Source organism: Nannobrachium achirus, assembly GCF_963921795.1.
Source record: "Nannobrachium achirus genome assembly, chromosome: 2".
Lineage (NCBI taxonomy): Eukaryota > Metazoa > Chordata > Actinopteri > Myctophiformes > Myctophidae > Nannobrachium > Nannobrachium achirus.
Genome location: NC_137811.1, coordinates 75937839 through 75960910, shown reverse-complemented (window position 1 = coordinate 75960910; position 23072 = coordinate 75937839). Strand labels below are relative to the sequence as shown.

General features: G+C 43.6%; 1 pseudogene across 1 annotated transcript in view; it reads right to left on the bottom strand.

Annotated features, from left to right (window-relative positions):
* The window catches only part of LOC308300586 (receptor-type tyrosine-protein phosphatase U-like), a 175827-nt pseudogene that overhangs the window by 61375 nt on the left and 91380 nt on the right, over nt 1–23072 (bottom strand). Inside the window, exons 3-5 of the transcript in view lie at nt 17671–17942; nt 5307–5388; nt 1028–1143 (exon numbers count right to left, since the gene is read on the bottom strand). The product of the transcript in view is annotated as a receptor-type tyrosine-protein phosphatase U-like (transcript). The remainder of the gene's footprint in view (nt 1–1027; nt 1144–5306; nt 5389–17670; nt 17943–23072) is intronic.

Below are 23072 nucleotides of genomic sequence, written 5' to 3'. Positions count from 1 at the left end.
AGTTATTTAGTTGTTAACCTAACCCTACTCTATAGACTGACCTGAAACGTGTAACCCATGTATTTGTAACCCTGTCTACTATATAGTTGTATAGTACACATTCTACCACTTTTTCTAGTCACAAATACTGGTTCAAATACTGGATTCTGATTGGTTTAAAACAGTGGTAAATAGGCCAAACATTTCCAAGATCAATGCGCCTCCCAAACAACCAGAGTCGGAACACCTTCCTTTACCGACCCCAGTTCCTTACTGTGAGCTGATTATTGAAAACGTAGGTGGTCCGAGGTTGTCCTACATTTACTAACGTTACTATCGTCATTTTTCTCAGATTTATTCCATTGGATCCAATGCAATCCTCCAACTTTAAAGCCCCTTTTCTCTGAATCTAAGCTTTTCTGGAAGCGACCAGCCTCTATTTGCGGAAAAATAGCCGAAAACTGTGCTTCTAACATTAGCGTTAGCCTAGCTGTAATGTAAGCTAAATCCATGGTGGTGGCACTAAAAGGGAACTCTTTTAGCTGCAATCTGGGACTATATGCTGTGGCGGAAGTATATGTGTAATCTGAAACAATTAATGATTGTAACTAAAGGTCCTTGTGTGCCACTCGCCTGCGGCTCGTGGCACAACCCTGAAACAGTGGTAGATCAGCCAACAACCCACTCCCTCTCATGGTAAATGGCTTATGTTTACTCTATAGACTGAGGTGATGTTTGTAACCCTGTCTACTATATTGTTGTATCGTACACAGTTTACTCTATAGACTGAGGTGATGTTTATAGTATAGTATAGTAGTATAGAGGTTACTCTATAGACTGAGGTAATGTTTATAGTATAGTATAGTAGTATAGAGGTTACTCTATAGACTGAGGTGATGTTTATAGTATAGTATAGTAGTATAGAGGTTACTCTATAGACTGAGGTGATGTTTATAGTATAGTATAGTAGTATAGAGGTTACTCTGAGGTGATGTTATAGTATAGTATAGTAGTATAGAGGTTATGAGGTGATGTTTACAGCACTGACCTCCAGAAGGAACTTGTCAGCCTCAGCAGCACGGCCAGCAGCCACACACTGGAAGGTGGCATTCTGCCCTGAGTTGACCTCTTCATCTCCCAGCCTGGAGAAGTGAGGAGCCTTATCTAGAGAGACAGCAAGAGAGAGAGACACAGAGAGACACATGGAGAGAGAGAGAGAGAGAGAGAGAGAGAGAGAGAGAGAGAGAGAGAGAGAGAGAGAAGGGGGGGGGGGGAATAAAAGGAGCACATTACTCAGCCATTCACAAGGTCAGACAACAAGAAAAAAAATAATTTTACCTTAAAGTCGAGCTGAAATGGCTTTTTCTGGGTATCTTATTTTGAAGTATCAGTGTGAAACGCAAGCCAGTGTGTTTCTGAACCAATCAGAAGGGACCAGCCCTTCAGGCGATGGGACGGTCACGTGATGCGTAATGTTTTGGTTTGTGAAGCTTCATTAGCCTGTAGACGGCAGGCAGAGAGACACGACCAGGCTGCCAGTTGTGCAGAATGTTTGTTACCAAGTTCTTATTATTCTAAGTTGTGGGCTGAAGGTTTAGTTTAAATAATATGTGTGTATATTAATGAAGCAATAAACAGGGATATTATTCACTCTATTTAAAAGTGAGGTTTTCATCACATAGAGTGAGACTCCAACTTTCGCACACAGATAGCTCAGATCTTTGCCTAGGTTCTTAGCTACTTCCCCTGCCGTTACTGTACTTGCATGATGTACAGTTGTACAAAACAACATTTTTCAGTAGAACCGCCGATCCAACCAATATGCCCATAAAAGGGGACAAGGACTCAGTTCAGATCCAAATTCCACCACAACACTTGGTTAAGGATCTGACTCTGATTTCATACACCTTTCCTGACCTGCAAAATGGATGTATCGACAAAGACAACCTTCTCAACGGCACTGTAAACACTCCTCTGAACAATGACATCTGAGAAATCAACAACACTAGCCCTTACCCATTCAAAGATATGAGCTCCAAAATGATGTGCAGTGTGTGGGTTATGGGATGTGCACTGTGCATACATATATGAGGGATGGAAAGTAACTTTAACTGTGTTTGCATGATAATATGTAGGAGCATCAATGTAAGATACCCGTTTCGTTTAATGGCTACAGAGATACTGTTAACACCCCCCCACCCCCCCCCCCCAGCCCGCCCGCCCACCCGCCTGCGCACACACCCGCCTGCCTGCACACACACACACACACACACACACACACAGAGCTGGTTAAAAAATTTTGCCTCAAGCTAGATGCAGAATAGATGCGCCTCATGCTAGATGCAGAATAGATAGTAGATACAGCATAAAAATGCTAATATACAGCATACGATTTGTGAAAGTGACAAACGGGCTTCACAGTTATGTCAGGTGTGTTCATATGCTTATGGTGATGCGATTTCAGATCAATTGCTCCAGCCACCGAGGAGAAACGCTGTTTCAGACAGACAGACACTCACTCACTCAGACAGACATTCGCAAAATTATAGTAGAGATATGCTTGGCTGACTTCCCAACAGAAGAGAGATTCTACCTTTCAGCCGATTCAATTCAGGAGGACGACCACAAGGATTACGTGCCTGTGGAATTCCTCAATTCACTGACACCCTCTGGAATCCCTGATCAGAACCTCAAGTTGAAAGTAGGCCCACCAGTGATGCTGCTTAGAAACCTGCAAGCAGGTCCCGACCACACTCTAAAGAATGGCACCAGAATGGTGGTAATGCTAATGATGGACAGAGTCATTGAGTGTGAGATTGCAGGAGGCACAAACGGGTGAAACAATCTTCCTCCCAAGAATACCTCACTATGACAGAGGTGAGCTTCCCTTCACCTTCATTAGACGACAGTTCCCTCTCCGCTTAGCTTTCTCTGTTGCTATGAACGAGTTGGCATCGTCTTGCCTCAACCTGTTTGCTCATGGCCAACTCTACACAGCCTTCTCCAGGGGAAAGAGAGCCAGCGCTGTAAAGGTTTTCATTAAGGATAATGACAAGGGCATTACTGACAACATTGTTTATAGTGAACTCCTTTAGCGTAGCGGCCCAAACTCTGGTTCTAGTTCTAGTTTAAATAATGTGTGTATATTAATGAAGCAATAAACAACAGGGATATTATTCACTCTGATTTAAAAGTGAGCTTTTCATCACATACAGTATTGCTGTAAACACACTGGTCTCACTTTACCAAAGAAAGATGATAGTACATTTTCTTCTCCATTATTCATTACTCATTTTGCTTTGCAAAATGATTAATATTCATTAGATATAAGATTTTAGACTTTAACATCTAGAAGCAAAACTGTTGCACACCTACAGAGACAGGTGTGGAGAAGAAATCAAAGTGGAAGAAAAGACTTCTCTGAAAACACAACCTGTCAGTCCAGATGATTGACAGGGAGACATGTCACCGTGGCAACAAGGTTTAAGCATCAGCGAGAAGCAGATGTTTGAGTTCTCCTGTAAAACAAACATTCTTACTGTGTGTGTGTTTGTGTGTGTTTGTGTGTGTGTGTGTGTGTGTGCGTGTGTGTGTGTGTGTGTGTGTGTGTGTGTGTGTGTGTGTGTGTGTGTGTGTGTACATGTTTCTTCCAGTGACTCCGCCCCCCTGAAGGTTAATTCTTAATTCATGCCCAACAACAAGGCAGCACAAACAAACAAACAAACAAACAAACAAACAAACAAACAAACAGGGAAATGAGTGTGAACCAGAGCCTGCAGTTGGCAACATCTGCGGTGTTACACAGATAAATGTGTCACATCTTATCCCCGGGACTCTTTAGGCTGATAAATATTTCATTCCACTGAGAAGCTGCTTTCAGAGTTAAAAGACTCCCTGACTCGGCAGAGGAGAACAGAAATGTCAAACTTACTGTGTGGTTTCAGCCCCGATTCAGACGGAGGAGGAGAAATGTGCATGTTTCTCTTTCTGTCTGCTGTTTCTTTGTAATCTCTTTCTTTCCTTTGAATCTTCCTCCCTGTCTCTTCCCCCCTCCCCTCTCCTCTACACACGCCCGCTGCCTGCCAAGCGATGCAGGGATGGCCGTGTGCCACACATCCGACATGGTGCCCAGGTCTTGATGAGAGACTTAATTATTTAATGGTCACGGTGGGAGGATGTGGAAGATGCCATCTGCCCGTGTCTGGGAGAGATGGAGGGGCTAGCTGGGTGGTCTGCACATAGAGGAGAGGAAATGATCCCTGCCGGCGTTCCTCCAACCACATCACCGCTGGTATCGTCTTGATACGCAGCGCCAAGAAAGGCTCCACTCATCCACAACCCGTCCAAAACCCTCTCCTGACAACAACAGGGGGAATATGTAAATATTAATAAGGTGACCTCCCTGTGTGGAGGACAGTGGGAACAATACCCTTCAAGCTTGTGTCACTTCTATGAGTCACTTCAAAGCAGAGCAGCAGTGTTAACTGCTTCTGAGAGTTGTGAGCTCTTAGAGCTCCTTGTGGGGGGGCAGCGTACTGAGCTCCAGTCCTTGAAGTTTACACCAGCGACACAGAGACAGAAGAAAACCTTCTCTTCAACAGAAACCCTGCCACCACTCCATGAAGAGATGAAGCTTTTTCATGAAGCCACGAAGCTTCACACTCTACGATGGCAAAACAACACTAAGCTAAAGCTAGGGTTGTTAGCTCACAAACTGCCAACAGAGCTGAAGAATAATTCTTAAAACATTTTTCTTCTGGGAATTTCAGAACCTCTATCATGAACTGCTCTTCATTGTCATGAAGAAAAGCACCAGTGGCTCACTGATACTGGCCCCAGCACAGTAAAGCCGTTTTTTAGTTGAGCGTGAGTGAGCGACTTTTATAATGGGTCTGAGCGCCGACCCTCCTCCGCTCCGAGCCGATCCTGTTGGGGCCGTGCGCCGCATGTTTCCAACAAAACAGTGGCGAGTGGACAGCTCTCCAAGTCTCCATCAAAGCCGAGGCTCACGTTACCGCAGCCATTTGTGTTGGGAACACACCGGCAAAAGAGAAAGTGTTTCGGAGACATTGTAGCGAACTACTTTTTTGACTCTGATTGACGACCCTGAGCGGAGCGTGGAACGAGTGCAGAGCGAGAGATGCGAAAATCAAGGTGAGCGACGGATCGGAACGGCCCGGTGGCCGACCAGAGTGACGAGCGAGTGGGACAAGAGCCCTCTGGAGCGCAGAGCGGCTTTTGTCACCGCTCCACTCCGCTCGTGTGCCCTGGGCCTGAACAGCCTCTTGTAATCCTTCCTTGTGCTTGGTGTGTGAAGTGACACTTACAGCAGGGGTAGTTGAGCAGCATGATGTCGTCTATGGCCATGTAGCCTCGCTGCTCCCTGGAAACAGCCGCCTCGATCAGGACCTGGGAGAAAGATAATTAATCTGTATTATTAACAACATTGTTCACAATTGTTCAAATGGCAAACAGTTATCCTATTTTTTCAGCTGTATACTTTCATTATTGTCATGGAAAACACCATCACATCTGACCTCACAGCACTTCAAACTGAGTCAAACATTAAACTGCAATATTCAAATGGAACCGCCGAGAGGCAGAGCAGATTCTATGCTCGTCCCCTTTCAGTGACAGAAGCATTAATTACAAAACAACACCATCTCCACACCATTGAACAGCTACTGACCAGAAAGAGGGAGGAAAAAACAAAAAGTTAGCAGGGCAGACATGAGAGGAATGTAGGCGGAGGCAGAGGAAACAGAGAGATGCATAATGTCTCGTCTCGATGCCCCGGCGGCCGTGAGAAAATAATGACTTTATCAGGAGGGCCGATGTGTTTGTGAGTCCTGGAGCCTCATTCAGCATTCTGGACTGGGGCTGCTGTGGAGCCATAACAGAGGAGAATACAGCCAGCACAGGGGTCATGGGACTCAGGGGAGGTGGACACTCCATATTGTCCTGTTGTGGAACAATAAGGTGGAGAACCCATGGCCTCCTGCCAAACCTAATCAATATCAAATCACCGGCCGCAGTAATGCTGAGACGGTTATGAGACACCGGGGTGATGTTTGTTTTCCCAGCACCGTCCACACGTTTGATGGAAGGCAGCTTTGAATTATTGTCTATCATTATTGTCTATCATGGAGCTTTCATGTTTTCTATGATGCAGCTTAATGCAGAAATAAGCAGTTTTCTGCTGACATAAGCAGGAATCATGCAATTGCATATTTTTATTTTTTATTTTTATTTTATTATATTCAGGCGGCTAACAATGCTCCCTAAAAGAAGTCTAGTCTCTGTGGCGCTTCTAGGAGCCGCAGTCTGCCTCCAAAACTATTATTTTATCTGTAAGAAGCTCTGTCACTAGCAGCTCATTGGTGCATGAACCAGCCGACCGGGGCTAAAAGGATTGACAGACAGGTCAACCAATCTGAACAAGAACAAGAGGCGGTCCTGATTGGTCTGTTATTTTGGATGGGCACCCAGTTTAATCGACCAATGACAGAACTTCTCACAGATAAAAATAATAGTTTTGGAGGCAGATTGTAGCCCCAGGAAGTGTCACACACACACACAACATTTCTTTAGGAAGCATTGTTAGCCTCCTGAATAAAATACAATTAAAATACATTTTTTAAATAAGCAATTGCATGATTCCTGCTTATGTGATCAGAAAACTGCTTATTTCTGCTTTAAATCTGTGTGCGTGCCTGACATTCTGAACACGTGTAAACAACACGGTCACAGGTGATGTGCCTCGGCTCAAGGGCGTTGAGGTCATACAGATTGAGGGGCTTATAGTCTTTATTGAGTCATAAATCCAGATGTGTTCTAACAGCTTGAGGCCAATTAGTTTTTCAGCGCCGTGCGGCGATGATACACAGATTATCTCCCCCAGACCACAATGTGATGATACACAGATTATCTCCCCCAGACCACAATGTGCCGTGGTTTACACAGCAAATCACTCCAGCACAACAACATCTTCTGGGACCTCCGACCCACATTCCACCGTCCACCGTCAGCAGAACAAAGATAGTCATCCTCCAGAGGCCTGGGAGGGAGAGCTCTCATTACAGCAACAATTGCTGTGACCACAAGACTGAGCCGTACGTGACCTTTAGGGCACATGCGCTGAACGCACGCACACACGCACGCACGCACGCACGCAGACAGTCAGGTATGTGCGGTAAAAAGAAGAGGGGCTTAGAGAGAGGAGGAGGAACAGTCCAACATTTCACTGGGTGAGCAGGGTGAGCAGGGTGAGCAGGCTCTTGTCTATTGCTCTGGAGGAACCACAGCTAATCTGCTGTTTGTTTTCCTGGCCCACGCTGGAACCTGAGCTTAAAGAGGCAGCGTTTCAGGAGGACGATTACATTAACATTTGTTGTTTTCATCTTGTTCTCATTTTATAAGCCTCCTTTATTTTCCACATGGTTGACTTTCCTAAACCCTTTCATTTCTATCTTTCTCTCTTACTCTTTCACCCTCTGATTCTTTCTCTCTCTCTCTCTCTCTCTCTCTGTGTGTGTCTCTCTCTCTCTCTCTCTCTCTCTCTCTCTCTCTCTCTCTCTCTCTCTCTCTCTCTCTCTCTGCTTGTGTCTCTACCTTCCCTCCCTCTGTGTGTAATATCTAAAATATCACCCTGATTAAAACACATGCAGTCATAATGTTAGCACAGTGGTTACTGCCACCTCATTAACACCATGTTTAATTCAAAGCACAGGCAGTGGGCTGGACTTAATGGCAGACAGAAAGACAAAAATACCTTGGAAGTCTAATTGAAGGAGCAATTAATCTCTGTCAAGCTAAAACACTCAATGAGGGATTGATTGCAGGCTAATCTTTAATTGTCTCAGCCATTAGGACAGCAGGTTATTAAGAAAGAGACTTTTGGAGCATTTGTTTTAATAAACAACCTTCCTCCTCAGACTTGTATTGAAAGCCTCTTTCCTGGTGGAACATTCCATATGCCAATAGTTTATTCTAATGACTGGTTAGTCACTTTCAGAAGAAGAGAATGCACTGAACAGAAAAAAATAATCTGGCAGCCAGAGATTTACAGCCCAAATAAAACAGCCATTATGAGAGGCTATTAAATTACTGGGTAATGTTAAGACTATTAGAACTTAAGTGCTTGCTATGTATACAAATCCAGAGACAAAGCATTTGTCCCTGTAAAACATTCTGGTCGTGGGGACGTTATTAAACGGTAATGCCTGTGTCCTCCCTGTTAAGACACATGGGGGAGGAGGGATAGTTCCTCAAACAGTCACAGATAAAAGTTCACATGTCAATGTACATCTGCCTGTGTAGAAAAATACCAAGAGGACAGCTGAGTGTGAGTGGTTGGGAGGGCATGGCAGGATGCTCACGTCATTCTCTACCTCGTAAAACCTCTTCCTCACAGAGACTCACAGTGAGGCATGCTGGGAAAAATAACAAGGATTATCAGACAACTAGAAGGTCGGCCGGCTACGCCGGCCTCCCCTCTAGGTCGCCGCGTTGCATCTATCGGTGTTTTTTTTTGAGAAAAAAAAAATTTTGGAGAAAAAAAAATGTTTGAGAAAAAAAAAAATTTGAGAAAAAAATTTTTTGAGAAAAAAGATTTTTGAGAAAAAAAAAATTGAGAAAAAAAGATTTTGAGAAAAAAAAAATTTGAGAAAATTTTTTTTTCTGAGAAAATAAAATTTTTGAGAAAAAAAATTTTTTTGAGAAAAAAAAATTGAGAAAAAAAATTTTTGAGAAAAAAAAAATTAGGCAAAAAAAAAGTTTTGAAACAAATAAAAAATAAAACGTATTGGTGATGCGATGACGTGGTGTATACGGATGTTACTGCGATTGAGGTGAAAGAGAAAAGTGGAAAGTTGTGAGCTAACTATTAGCTATGTGTGTGTGTGTGTGTGTGTGTGTGTGTGTGTGTGTGTGTTCTGGCTACGCCCCCCTCGGTTGAAATTGGATCCGCCGGTCCCATAGCTGGGAATACGAGCCAATCACCGGTCACTAGTGATGCGCGGATAGGCTTGTGAAGTCATCCGAATCCATCCGCGCAAATTCATTATCCGCCCATTATCCAACCGCATTATCATCCAATTTATAAATCCGCACCATCCTCATCCGCAACTTCAAAAGTATTATTATTTTTATTACCCTTATTAGGCTAATATTATTTTCTGGTAGGCTATTCCCTGTTTTCTTAGTTGTGCGATCACAGAAATGCATTGATCTAGCCTACGGAATGTCTCCGTTCGACTTTTTTTCTTTCTTTTTTTTTTGGAGTCGGTGCTGCGCGTCGATGCAGACAGACATGCAGGCAGACAGAGTCAGACACACGAGAGAAAGAGAGAGCGAGGGAGAGAGCGAGGGAGAGAGGAACAAACACAACTTAGTGGGAAGTTTAACTTACCTACTGTACAGTACTTTACAATATGGACTATGGACCTGAGAGAGATTCACTTTTTAGCGCAGCGGGCGACCAGAGGTAATGAATGCGATGCATGCCGTGATGCCGTTTAAGTGGACACAGCTGTTTAGTTTTATCGTGGACTGCACATTGCCTCATGAAAAATGATGGTTACTTTACAAATTATAAAAAATAACACACTAACACAGACACAAGCATACCTAGATTTCGCTTTTTATTGATAGATATATTAGGCCATAATTTATTTCCTGCATTATTTCATCCGAGGATATCCGAAATTAATTAATAATTATATTTGATTGATCCAAATCCGACTGCACCCCGGATCACCGCGGCTAAAACCGCTATCCGCGCATCTCTACCGGTCACCATGGCAACGTGGGGCCAATGATAGAGTTATGGGCGGTTTTATTTATTCCCTACGCCCTACCTATGAGTTGGAGTGGATGTAAAGGGGGCGTGAACGGGCTTGGAAGTGGGATGCGGCAATAGGAGGAATGTAATAATAGATGGTAAAGAAAACTATCCTGATGCATATTCTTATTTCCAAGCCTTTGATCGATCACTTTCTCCATAAGTTGCTGCTTTTCTCACAGATGAGAAGAAAAGAGAAAGTAAGAAAGACAGAGCCAAAGCAAAGGAAATCATCCCACTGAGATGATAATAAACTGCAACCTGAATGTGGAAGCAAAGGCTCGGTTGGATAATTTAGCCTCAACAGGGGCTGAGATGTTGGTTTTGACTGGTTCTACATCATGGCTGCAGACTTTCTGACTGTGACACGTATAAACATAGTTGACAGAGTTATTTTTACCACCTTCCTTCAAAAGAGGTGTCAGCAAGGTGAAAAAGAGAGGATATGGAAGCTAAGTGATAAGGCTTGTGAAAGAAGAGGACGGTAAACATGGTACAAAGGTGAAGTAGAGAGAAAGATGGAAGTGGCCTTCGAGGCACTGCTGGAAAGAAAACAATGGGAGATCTTGGAGGACATCTTTAATATCTGATAACAAGATCCCCCAGCGATCACACACTGCACTACCAGAGAGAGAGAGAGAGAGAGAGAGAGAGAGAGAGAGAGAGAGAGAGAGAGAGAGAGAGAGAGAGAGAGATGTGATATCAAGGTGATCTCTAGTCTATTAAATGTTTCCTACAGCTCCAAACCTGCTCTCCTCCGTACACAGTTCTCTCTACAGTATGTTGATTGATTAAATACTTTATTAGAAGTTTGCATAGGAAAAGGTACAGTTTCATGACGGTACAGTTCACTGGTACAAGGTCAACTAAAAGGAGATCCTAATAAGCGTTTCTGCTTATTTGCACAGGAAACCATTTAAGTATCTCATCTAATATTGAATGACAGTCGGATAGAACTGTAAACACAGATATTTACAAAGAAGGGTCGGGGGGAGGGTAAGGCTGGGCTAGGTTTGTTTTTACCAGTTACGAACGGCTGCCTCCTGTAAGTGGTTTTTCAGGTCAATTTTAAAGGATGGATCTACACTCCTTTAAGGCCTTCGGTAAGGCGTTCCACTATATTATATTCACCTTACCCCACATCTCCTTGTACTCTTATCTATTTTCTTCATCTCTCTGACTATCCCATTTCCTTTCTTCACCAACCTCTTCTAACGTATGCCTCTGTGCCAAAGACACCCCAAGTACTTCCAGCTAGCTGTCTCCTTTACCACTTCTACAGTAGTTGATCAGTCATCCAGCAACGTTTCACTGCCACCGACTGTGGCCTGTCTCATCTCCTCCCTGAACCCTAAATGATGTATTTATACACCCACAAACAAAATGCAGAGAGGTCTGACATGACCTTAAAGTCTTAAGAATGAATGGGATGATTTCAAATATAATCTCTAAAAATGATGAGCATATTGTGTTGGGACAATGGGTATAATAAGTGTGTGTTCTCATCTTCACAGAGATATGCTGGTCTATCATTTCTAAATCCAAACAGATTGCATTATGCTGACTGCAGGGCTGACACTATAGCAAAGCACTTTAATATTTCACAGGTTGCAGCTAAGACATGCTAAAGAGACTCAAGACTCTTTTTCATCTTGTTCAATGTGCTGGAACCTCCTCTGTCCTCCTGTGTCCTTTGTGCTCCTGGGAGTGACACTGGCACAAGACAAAGTCTCCTCTCATTTGTCAGGTTGTTTTCAGATTACTGCTAAGAGATTAACTACTGTAGGTAAAGAGATTAACTACTGTAGGTAAAGGAAGCTGCAAGGTGGAAGGTGTAAAATATTGAATAGGGGAATTAAAGTGCAAGGAAAAAGGAGATTAAACTACAATAGCTCTATCCAGAGAGGGACCTGCAACATAAGCAATTTAAACCTATAGATTTGGGCACTGTGCCCCACCACCACCACCACATACACACACAGAGTATAAAGATGAAAGCTAGCCTAAAGCTAACCCATTAGTCATTTTAAGCAGTTCTATAAAAGCAGCTTCTCTCTCATCTCCTCCTGTACTCTTTGTCTGACTGTCTTCTTCACAGTCCTCCCTCCTCTTCATCAGCTCATTAGACCCTCCTTCTCCTGAGCGAAGCCTCTGGTTGGCTGCATCAGCACCATGTGACCCACCTGAACCCTCCATGTTCACTGGTCCAATCCTAGACGCACCATAGAGGAAACACTGCTGCCTCACACAGTGAACCAATAAACACTGCTGTCTCACACAGTGAACCAATAAACACTGCTGTCTCACACAGTGAACCAATAAACACTGCTGTCTCACACAGTGAACCAATAAACACTGCTGCCTCACAGTGAACCAATAAACACTGCTGTCTCACACAGTGAACCAATAAACACTGCTGTCTCACACAGTGAACCAATAAACACTGCTGTCTCACACAGTGAACCAATAAACACTGCTGCTTCACACAGTGGACCAATAAACACTGCTGTCTCACACAGTGAACCAATAAACATGATCACCATACACTACTGGACTGCACTCTGTCCAGGTACCAACTTGTGCCTTGTGCACTCGTAGCCAAATATGGCCTACTTGTGCACCAGCAGAGCGTGCAAGTTGGGTGATTGGTGCTGTCTGTACAGTATGCGGCACCAATTAGCCACTGAGGGAGCAGACATTGTTGTCCTACTCATAGAGACATTGTTGTCCTACTCATAGAGACATTGTTGTCCTACTCATAGAGACATTGTTGTCCTACTCATAGAAACATTGTTGACATTGTTGTCCTACTCATAGAGACATTGTTGTCCTACTCATAGAGACATTGTTGACATTGTTGTCCTACTCATAGAGACATTGTTGACATTGTTGTCCTACTCATAGAGACATTGTTGTCCTACTCATAGAGACATTGTTGTCCTACTCATAGAGACATTGTTGACATTGTTGTCCTACTCATAGAGACATTGTTGTCCTACTCATAGAGACATTGTTGTCCTACTCATAGAGACATTGTTGACATTGTTGTCCTACTCATAGAGACATTGTTGTCCTACTCAGAGACATTGTTGTCCTACTCATAGAGACATTGTTGTCCTACTCATAGAGACATTGTTGACATTGTTGTCCTACTCATAGAGACATTGTTGTCCTACTCATAGAGACATTGTTGTCCTACTCGTAGAGACATTGTTGTCCTACTCGTAGAGACATTGTTGTCCTACTCATAGAGACATTGTTGACATTGTTGTCCTACTCATAGAGACATTGTTGTCCTACTCATAGAGACATTGTTGTCCTACTCATAGAGACATTGTTGTCCTACTCATAGAGACATTGTTGACATTGTTGTCCTACTCATAGAGACATTGTTGTCCTACTCATAGAGACATTGTTGTCCTACTCGTAGAGACATTGTTGTCCTACTCGTAGAGACATTGTTGTCCTACTCATAGAGACATTGTTGACATTGTTGTCCTACTCATAGAGACATTGTTGTCCTACTCATAGAGACATTGTTGTCCTACTCATAGAGACATTGTTGTCCTACTCGTAGAGACATTGTTGTCCTACTCGTAGAGACATTGTTGTCCTACTCGTAGAGACATTGTTGTCCTACTCATAGAGACATTGTTGACATTGTTGTCCTACTCATAGAGACATTGTTGTCCTACTCATAGAGACATTGTTGTCCTACTCATAGAGACATTGTTGACATTGTTGTCCTACTCATAGAGACATTGTTGTCCTACTCATAGAGACATTGTTGTCCTACTCATAGAGACATTGTTGACATTGTTGTCCTACTCATAGAGACATTGTTGTCCTACTCATAGAGACATTGTTGTCCTACTCATAGAGACATTGTTGTCCTACTCATAGAGACATTGTTGTCCTACTCATAGAGACATTGTTGACATTGTTGTCCTACTCATAGAGACATTGTTGTCCTACTCATAGAGACATTGTTGTCCTACTCATAGAGACATTGTTGTCCTACTCATAGAGACATTGTTGACATTGTTGTCCTACTCATAGAGACATTGTTGTCCTACTCATAGAGACATTGTTGTCCTACTCATAGAGACATTGTTGTCCTACTCATAGAGACATTGTTGTCCTACTCATAGAGACATTGTTGTCCTACTCATAGAGACACAGCTCCACTGCTGCTGTGATTGACAACAGCATTGATCAGAGATTGTAATGGTTGTGTGTGGTGACAGATGTACTGAGTCCCCAAGCAAACAGAAAGTTGAGAGAAAGAGCAAGCTCATCTGGGCTCTGCAAGCATCAGCCATTATCGATGCACTTTTCCCTGGTTTAAAGTCAACAATCCCTGCACTGCATGTGTGCGTGTGCGTGTGTGTGTGTGTGTGTGTGTGTGTGTGTCACACATGTTTGTTCCTGTCATCTTTAAATAATCCTCACTGTCAGATTGCTCTCTGTTGCTTGGACAGTGTCAGCCTACCTTGAGTCTGTGTTTGTATAAAGAGTGACTATTATTTACACAGCGAAGGTCAGATCTTGTGGAACCGAATGGAAGTTAATTAAGTTGGAGGGATTGACAGTTCTCGATAAAATGCACACTACTCAACTTAATTGCTTTCTGACAGCTCTGCAGAGTTAGCAGAAAATAGAAATTGGATTTGTGGACGGGGATCTCTTGTGTCTAAGTGCTGGTGGCTTATGCAGACCTCCAGAATACACCAAGGCACCCACAGAGGCTGCCAGGCACCGAGGGTCAAAGCGGGCAGTGATGCAGATAGTGCTGGACGATACCACTAGAAAGTGATCTTAAGATTAAGCAAACTGTAACCTGACAAGCTAAGACAAAATGTCTCATCAAAGATCATCCGAATAACAACGTGTCTGCTCTTGAAAAGAAGGTTATTTTTGCAGTGTTTATTTGTGTGTGAAAGTAAGTAGTACAGTAAGTAGTACGGTAAGTAGACTTGGGAACAAATTGCTCCAGAGCCATGTGACCCATTAGTTCAGGAGTCTATTTCCTGTTTCTGTAGCATGAGTCAGCGTAATGTACAAGTACACCTCCTGGACATGATGCTAGTATGTCACAGAGACTTAGCCCCAATCCAACCCTTGATGCTCAGTGCCAAGCAGGGAGGTATTAGGAACCATTGGCACAGTCTTTGGTATGAATGCTGACCTCCCAATGTCAGGGTGGACACTGTAACCACTAGACCAATGACCTGTGTGTTAAAGTATAGGAATAAATAAAAATGATCTCCTTATGACTTATGTTCTGCTCTCCTACTTAATCAGACCCATTCCCTCATTCCATCTTCAGTTTAACTCTCATTCAAGTCAACTCAACAAATCACATGTATTGGTAATTGTATAACAATTTTGCTGCCATTTTAAACATAGCTGTACTAAGCAGCTGCCAAATTGTCCTTACCTTTTAACGTGGGCACGTGCACGCATAGTGCATGATCTGTGCGCGACTCATGTAGTAGACCGGTAGACAAGATGACAGCTTTCGAATAAAAAAAAATCCATTGGAATAGACAAATCCGTTGCCAGGCAGTATCCTGCTGAATCCGCCAGTATTTACATAAGAAAACATTGGAAACAGCCAGCTGTGCGCTATGGTAACACGTGGACACATTCGTGCACATAGCAGACGATATGTGCGCGGATCATATGCCAGGCGGGCACAAGAATCAAACAGCTATCAAATAAAAAAAAACGCGTGAAAAAAGACGATGATATGGCCGTGCAGCTCCTTCCTCTGTTTACAACGCAAACCTATGGGACGGCAGCTGTGATTGGCTCTCAGACCGGATATGGAAACCTAGATCCGGTCTAAACAGGAAATACGACCGGATACAGTTCCGAAGCGGCTATATACAGCGACCATACTTTTAATCGTTTCATAATGATTAAAGTTAATTAAATCTTCGGGCTCCTCGGGCATCGCAGAAAGGTACAGCGGGAAATCTCCGGTTTCGACGGGGATCGCGGGAAATGAGTTCATCACTAATGCTGTCTCCAAGGGTCGTACAGGTTACATTTAACCAATGACACTAGGTTTGAACCTTTACAACGCTCCAGGTGATTGCATGCAATGTGAAACTAGTTCATGGTCCATTTACACATATCCTCACACTGGACACTGAATATGTTTAAGATAAATGAGCTGCAATGTAGAGACATGTCTCACCTGGTACTCATTATGTACATGTAGTGAAACATGGACACATGTCTCACCTGGTACTCATTATGTACATGTAGTGAACAAACATGTCTCACCTGGTACTCATTATGTACATGTAGTGAACAAACATGTCTCACCTGGTACTCATTATGTACATGTAGTGTAGCAAACATGTCTCACCTGGTACTCATTATGTACATGTAGTGAACAAACATGTCTCACCTGGTACTCATTATGTACATGTAGTGAACAAACATGTCTCACCTGGTACTCATTATGTACATGTAGTGAACAAACATGTCTCAACTGGTACTCATTGTGTACATGTAGTGAAACAAACATGTCTCACCTGGTACTCATTATGTACATGTAGTGAACAAACATGTCTCACCTGGTTGCGACCGTCAGGTCGCACTTTACTATCAAAACCACCACAAAGTGTAAGTAACTCCGTCCGTCCGTCCGTCCGTCCGTCCGTCCGTCCCTCCGTCTGTCTGTCAGTCTGTCTGTCACACCTCACACGTCACACTTTTTCCCTGCTTATATCTCCGCAACCGTTGCCCCGATCCATGCCAAATTTTGCACACACGTTCCTTGGCTGCCAAACTACAACCTCCAAGGACCCCCGGAGCTCCAGGGACCCCCAGGTCCCTGGGGGACCCCCAGATGTAAAAAATGACCAAATGCGCAAACATGACCAAATGACCACCCCAACTCCAGAACGGATGCAAAAGTGGTGGCGCCCCCAGTGGAGGACCCCCTACACTGCAGCTCACATAAAATGCCGTAACTCCGGCTAGGAGCGACCGGGACAGCCGGGGCCGGTACCTATTCGTCCGCCTTGCCGGCGCGGAGACCCCACCCCTCATTTCTCACATGGCCCTCTTCTAGCGCCACCATGAGGCCGATTCTTGCAAAACACATTTTTGGACACTGCTCCTACAATTTTCGCCCTAAAATCACGCAAATCGGTACACAGTATGTCTACACTCATCCCATCAACATGAATCTGTCCCATATAGCGCCACCTCCAGGCCGATTTTTAAAAACACATTTTTGGACACTGCTCCTACAGATTTTGCCCTAAAATCACGAAAATCACTACACAGTATGTCTACACTCATGTCATCAACATGGATCAGGAAGATTTTGGCAAAACACATTTTTGCCCTATTTGTGGAGATAAGTGACCTACGGTCGCTTATCTCCCGATTAGGGAGCCTTGCTGGTACTCATTATGTACATGTAGTGAACAAACATGTCTCACCTGGTACTCATTATGTACATGTAGTGAACAAACATGTCTCACCTGGTACTCATTGTGTACATGTAGTGAAACAAACATGTCTCACCTGGTACTCATTATGTACATGTAGTGAAACATGAACACATGTCTCACCTGGTACTCATCATGTACATGTAGTGAACAAACATGTCTCACCTGGTACTCATTATGTACATGTAGTGAACAAACATGTCTCACCTGGTACTCATTATGTACATGTAGTGAACAAACATGTCTCACCTGGTAATCATTATGTACATGTAGTGAACAAACATGTCTCACCTGGTACTCATTATGTACATGTAGTGAACAAACATGTCTCACCTGGTACTCATTATGTACATGTAGTGAACAAACATGTCTCACCTGGTACTCGTTAGGCCAGAAGGTGCTGACAGCCAGCTCCACCTGGTGCCACTGTTTGCCATGGGAACCTGACGTGTTCCACACGGGGCTGCCCAGCGGGCCCCCGTTGACTCGCACGTACGCCCGCAGGGCCCCCGGACTGTGACCGTCACGGCTGTACAGGAAGTAGCTGAACTGGACGCAGTGCGTGTCGTTTTCACTCAGCGTCTGGAGCAGCAGCTGGGCACGATGCCCCGCTGCATGCTGGGAGGAGTTGACCAGCATATAGGACCCTGGAGAGAGAGAGAGAGAGAGAGAGAGAGAGAGAGAGAGAGAGAGAGAGAGAGAGAGAGAGAGAGAGAGAATGTCAGCCAGGGTCAAATGGCAGTGCAGGAATGTATTGATGGCATTATGACTTTATAGGGCAGCACCATGCCTTGTTTTTCTGTCTGTGACTGTTTCTGTGTTTGCCATTTTCAGCTGTTTGTCACTGCAAGATACAACAAAACAATGCCTGAATAACACTTTTAAAATGTCTTCCTACTGCAGGGCCAGGAAATGTCAAGGTTTTTGACAACTGAAATGTTGGCAACACACTCCTCCTACAAGCTCCTACAAACACTTCTTTAAATGTGAGTGAAGCCTCAAGACATCTTGCAGCCTGGGAAGCTTTGTATTTGAGCAAAACCCTGTATGAAGAATCCAGTCCAGAACATGTAAGTATTCTCCAACAAGCCACTTACAGTATGTTCCTCTGGACTCTGGAGGTGGAAGGTAATGGCAGGAGCAATGCACACAGACATATAAACATAAATATACAATGGATTGTATAAAGAAGAGAGGCAGACATTTGGAGGTCTGCTAGCCGTTCTCCCTGCAAGGTGACACTGAGGTGGGAGGAGAGATTCACAACACAGAACCTCCACAAAGACCCTTCTAATCAGGATAACAGAAGCCAGCATCTGTCCTGCCTAGCGTCCATGTGGGCTAACCTGATTATCTCAACAATGATGAAGACCTTCAGGCGTAGCCACATAATCAGGCCAGTTGTCTTTGCTCTCCCAAGGTCTTTATGTTGCTGAACACAGGAGAGCAGAGCCGCCAGCCGTGGCATTGATGCCAGGGGTCTCCAAGACATACGGGCAGCCATAGCTTAGTGGGTAGAGAGGCTGTCTGCTAAGCAGAAGGTCACCGGTTTGCCTCGCTGCCCCGGTCTACAGTAAAACATGACACATGTTCACCTCAGCATGTCAGGGTCAGCCCAATCTGAGTTCCCAGAGGTTCTTTTTTTCGCCACTAGGGGGGCGAGAAGAACCTCTGGGCCAAAACTATGATATTCCTGGGCAGGAAGTTGTCCCAGGCTCAGAATCTGAGCTGGGACAATACAGGAAGTAGAGCCCTGTGCAAACCTTCAAAACATTCAGAATAGAAACCAACCAAAAACACTACAACAATATGCAGCCCATGTTTCAAGGTGAATCCTACCAGACTAGGGTCAGCCCAACAACCTACTGTATATGAAGGAGTCCCACCCTGTGAAACACAATGCTGTGTTCTGCTTTGTTATGAGAACACAACCAGACGTTAGAGCAAGGACAGAGAGGACTGTGTGTGTGTGTGTGTGTGTGTGTGTGTGTGTGTGTGTGTGTGTGTGTGTGTGTGTGTGTGTGTGTGTGTGTGTGTGTGTGTGTGTGTGTGTGTGTGTGTGTGTGCGTGCGTGCGTGCGTGCGTGCGTGCGTGCGTGCGTGCGTGTGTGTGTTCTTTGAGGATGTAAATCCTAATCAGATCATCTATGTTGTGGTCTCCAAGGAGCTTCAAGGTGAAAATAATAGTGGAGAGAGAGAGCTGTTCTGACCGCTTACACCCTGGAAATGTTTATATAGATTTAATAAACTGTACATGATATTAGCATGTGTTCTTTTAGATTTAATTCACTGTACATGTTATTAGCATATGTTCTTTAAGATTTAATATGTTCTACATGCTATTAGTGTGTTTAGCTTAACTGACGGCCAACATAATGCAGGGAAACAAGAAGCGCTCCACTCACTCTGTCGCCCTTTACACTCCATTAACACGAGAGGTGGAGTTATTATATGTGATAGCTGAGTGGAAACCATGTGTGAAAGAAACATGCAAGAATTACATACAAGCCCAGGACACACACTGCAATTCTTAATGAATAAATCACTCAAAATCTGCAAGCCATATTAGGCTAAATCTAATTTCATATATACTGACTGTACAAGTGGTTCTCAAAGTGGGGTCTGGGGTCTGTCGGTGGGCTCCAGGGGGTCCCCAGGAAGATGACTATTCAGATAATAGGTTTCATTCTCTCCCCACCAATAGTATAGACAGTTGTAGAATGATGTACTAAATCTAATCTAACAATAAACATCTTCTCTTCTGGGTGTAGCTGGCACAAACCCATCTCACATGGGGTTCAGCGCTCTAATAGTTGGATCTTGGACATGGAAATATTTGAAATATTAACAATTTTCAAACTCCCCATGCCTTTCATATACAAACACCATTTTCAGGAAAACATGACATACGGTATGCATACCGTACTACCACAGAGAGCAGTTTTCCCCCATAAGGAGAGTTGGAGGAGGACAGCAGAAACAGAAGCTACGCTACAGATTGGATGATTCCATTCTGTGCCCCATGTGACAGCGGTGAGATTATTTTGGGAGACAGTGGGCGAGGAGAGGAGTGGATCTCTCAGCGATGGCGCTGTGCCCAGTCCTTGCCTCCACCGTGCCCATCTGTTTCAGGAGGACTTGAGAGTGAAGGCACAGTGGGTCATCAGGGCCACCACCAAGGACAAGAGTGACACAAAGTCAGGAAGAAAAAGATCAATAGAATCACAGTGAGAGCCAAGCTCCCTGACATGTTGGGAGCAAACATGAAGTCCACATTCTGGGACAAAAGGTCCATCCTACATGAAGATAAAGCAACAATAACAACAAAACAACCAAGAGGCTTTGAAGACCTTGTGGACGTCCAAGGAATGTTCCAACGTTACTGGACTGTGATTGGTCCAACTCCAATGGCTTACAACACTGAAGTGATGGATTATTAAAAGTGCAACCTTGAGCCCAATCATTGAACCTTTCACTGGACGCCCGCTCAATACAGAAGAACTTCTTTTGAAAACATCAGAGCCAAGCAGCCTGTTATCTTCTACACTCATTATGGAGAAGTGAAGAGGCCTCTTAACACCCAGGGATGAAGGCACTCTGACACTCACTTTTAACTGCCTCAGTTGGAACTGTGATGCTATATTATCATCAGCTCTGTGATTATACAACTTCACTGTTACCTTCAATGTGTTGACAGCATTTGAGAAGTGTTATTCATTACAGCCTTGTAAAGTCAGAGTTCTACAGCCCTTTCATTTTATTTTTTAACTAAGAACTTCAGTTTAAATTGAATTATTAAATGTGAACCGTGAAAAAGGCACACATCACGTACTGTAGTTGTTATGACAGACAAGAGACTGACTAATTGGTGTGATACTACGAGGTAAACTGCAGTGTTTTAAGCAACTCTGACATGTACGTTCATTTGCATTCATACTAACAGTTGTTTTGTCCCTGTAGAGTCAATATGCAAATGATGAGCTGTCACTGGATATAAACAAAGACTTGCAACAAAGAACTGCAACAAGCATAAAACCTTTAGCTGAGTATTGTTGGGTATTTTAGCTGTTTGTAAGACAATCTCAGTGACCAGCATGAACTCCCATGTGGGATGAGTGATGCATTTCTTAAAGCTTAATACATATTCAACAGAGCTCTTATATCTGCTTGTGTTACAGACAACACAAGGCCAGGATATTCCTTCTTTAAGCTTTGAGAAGGTTGATCTCCAGCCTAACATTATCATCATTTACACATGTCTTGTTACCAAGAAACATTTTGGCATCAGGAAATGTGTTCAACTTTATTTTATGCTAAAAGTAGAACTGTTGAGTGTCACAGCCATTTAATCTGGTAGGTGTCTCACCAATGTAATATTTAATATTATGGTTTATTATTACCCATTTAGGCCTGACCTAAGTTGTCTGAAAAACAATATTATTCATAAATTAGCCTACAAAAACAAATATGTTTCTACATAGTGTACATGTACTGTAATACACTAAATAGTGTTCCCGGCCTGAACGGGTTAAAATCTGTGGTCCCCTGACTGCTACTGTAGCTCCGTGACCCGACTTCAGATAAGCGGTTGAAGATGGATGGATAGTTTGCAGAAGACTGAAGTTCACTTTCTTCAGGTCACGAAGCAGAGGAACATGTCTGGCTTTAAAGAAACAACAGAAAGCCCAGCTGGGCCCGGTCAGGAGGTTGGCATTGCAATGAGTACAGTAGGTTATGACTGAGGTGAGATTTATAGTGATAGGATATGCTATCCTTGTACCTGCATGTTCTTCTCAACTGAATTACAATGGAGTTGGACAAGCAATACAAAGAAATAGGAAAAACAAAAAGCAACACAATTTGAAAGCAGCAAAACTCATCTTAATCCATCTACCTGATTTCAATAGGCGTCATATACTTACTATCACTCTTATACTAAGACCATGGCCATAGGAGTAAGGCTTTTGTATTGTGTTACAATCACCTTGTCCTCGGCTAAGACTTGAGAGATACCATCTGTTATCTAAAGATCCACACAGCAGAGTCTCTTGTTATGGCAACATTTTTACTGGAATTCTACTGGACAAAATATGCTGTTTGAATGAAGCCATCATCAAATACAGTACACACCTCACATACAGTACACACCTCACATACACACATCACATAGAGTACACACCTCACATACAGTACACACATCACATACAGTACACACCTCACATACAGTACACACCTCACATACAGTACACACCTCACATACAGTACACACATCACATACAGTAAACACACCACTACATTTTGACCTTTCATGAATTATACCTCAAAGCACAGTGAAATGTGATAAAGCTCCATCCATTGCTCTGTGCTCCTCCCAAGGGCACAGGAACATCCATAACACGATTAGGACTGATCCAGCACATCATAATTCACATGGAGCGCTGGTGGACCCACCCTGGTCACAGGCTGTGGGCAACACTATCTGTGGACCCACCCTGGTGGACCCACCCTGGTCACAGGCTGTGGGCAACACTATCTGTGTCAAACCACCATGGAAGAAGGAGAGACTGTTAGACAACAAGGTTGAGATTAGAGGTAAGAGTGATTGTGGAACAGCATATTAGATAGGAATCATCAGTGAGCCGGGGAGAGGAGGGACTCCAGAGAATTAAAAAGAGGGGAGATGGTAAATGAGAGGCAGAGATGGAAGACCCTGACAGCAGACTGAAGTAGGGTGGAGGAGCTCCACCTTTTCACTTCTTCCTCTAAGGTTTGTCCTCT